At 50.2% G+C, this 1,756-nt stretch overlaps 1 protein-coding gene across 1 annotated transcript in view; it reads left to right on the forward strand.

The window, feature by feature from the left end:
• LOC114030913 (coiled-coil domain-containing protein 61-like) overlaps positions 1 to 1,756 on the forward strand; it is a 7,502-nt gene that overhangs the window by 369 nt on the left and 5,377 nt on the right. The gene's annotated exons all lie outside the window — the stretch shown is intronic.

Genomic DNA, 1,756 nt, shown 5'->3' on the forward strand with positions numbered 1-1,756 from the left:
GTCCCCGCTCCTCTCCAGCAGGACCCCGCTCCTCTATAGCAGGTCCCCGCTCCTCTGTAGCAGGTCCCCGCTCCTCTACAGCAGGTCCCCGCTCCTCTATAGCAGGACCCCACTCCTCTATAGCAGATCTCGGCTCCTGTATAGCAGGTCCCCGCTCCTCTATAGCAAGTCCTTGCTTCTGTATGTTCATTTCTCTGTAGCAGCTCCTCCCTAGCAGGTCCCAAAGTAGATCCGGGCTCATGTATATCATATCCCTGTTTTTGAGTAGCTGGTCCTCCATTCTGTGGAGTAGATCCCGACGTACTATGATAAGTGGGTCCATACCTATACGTATTATATCCCTGCTTCTGGCCTCCCTTCTATAGACTAGGTCCCCACTTCTAGTAGGTCCTTGCTTATGTGTATCACCTTCCTGGTTCCCTATAGCAGGTCCTCCCTTCTATAAAGTAGGTCCCAACTTACTTCCTCGTAGGTGCTAGTTTTTGTGTATCTCCTTCCTTCCTCCCTGTGGCGGGTGTCCACTTCCATATAGACGGTCTTCATTCCTGCATCCATAGAGCAGGTTTTGGCTTCCATGAAATGAAGAATGGATCATCAGCTGACTAGAGGCAGCGGGATCTAGTAGATAGAGAGCTGGACTTGGAGTCAGGAAGATCTGAGTTCAAATCCACTCTCACTTTATTGGATGCATGACCCTGGGCAAGTCACTTAACTTCTGCTTGCCTCAGTATCCTCATCTTTATAGCTATGATAATAGTAACACCTACCTCCTGGGTTGTTGTGAGGATGAGTTAATATTTGTAAACTGCTTTGCAAATCTTAGAGCTATATATGATCCCTCTTCTTGCGGCACAAAGTTCTAGCAACAGAAGAGACGTGGGGAGGTCTCTTACATCTCCCTCCCGCTCCCAGCCGTGCTCGCTCTCTTGCCTTTTCCTCTCTGCCTCTGTGTGCATTCCTTGTGTGACCTCAGGCCAGTCACTTCACCTTGGATTGGATGGCCCAGAGCAGTACTGGGAAGAGAGGAGACAGAGTGGAAAAGGGAAGGGAGATAGCAAGGAAGGAGGGCCCGAGGAAGAGATGAAGAACTGCGCATAGGCAGAGCAGAGAGAGATACAAAGAGGAAGAAAAAGCTGACAGGAGCAAGGAGAAAGAGGAGAGGGAGAGGAGCCGGGAGGGGCAGGGACGATGAGAGACTGCGCCCGGAGAGAGGAGCCGCTAACGTCCCGTGAGCTTAGCTCTCTTCACACTCTGCCCTTCTGTTCCGTTCTGAGTATGCCAATAGTCTTGACTTCGGCTGTTCTGACTGTCCTTTCTGCTTTGGCTGGTGATGAGGACGATTAGAGCAGCTGGCGTTTAATAATAAGAATAGCTAGCATTCATATAGCACTTCAGAACCTGCCAAGAGCTTTACGGATAGCATTTGATCCTCAGTTCAACCTACTATGATGATTATGCCTATTTTACAGATGAGGAAAGTGAGGCAAACAGGCTAAGTGACTGGCCCAGGTCACAGCCAGTATCTGAGGCTGGATTTGAACTCGGGTCTTCCTGACTTTAGTTCCCATGCTCTGTGTACTCTGGTGCCCTGTGCCTGCTTCTGTGTAGCAGTTTGATCCCAGTCTTCTAGCTTCTACATCTTTTGTTCTAAGGCCCCTCCCAGACCTGACATTGCCAGCTCTAAGGGCCTGTGCATCCCTGACGTTCCATATTCTAAAGGCTCCCCAGCCCTGACATTCCCTGTTCTAAGGCCCCT

The sequence above is a fragment of the Vombatus ursinus genome, unplaced genomic scaffold (genome assembly GCF_900497805.2).
Source record: "Vombatus ursinus unplaced genomic scaffold, bare-nosed wombat genome assembly UNPS02015030.1, whole genome shotgun sequence".
Lineage (NCBI taxonomy): Eukaryota > Metazoa > Chordata > Mammalia > Diprotodontia > Vombatidae > Vombatus > Vombatus ursinus.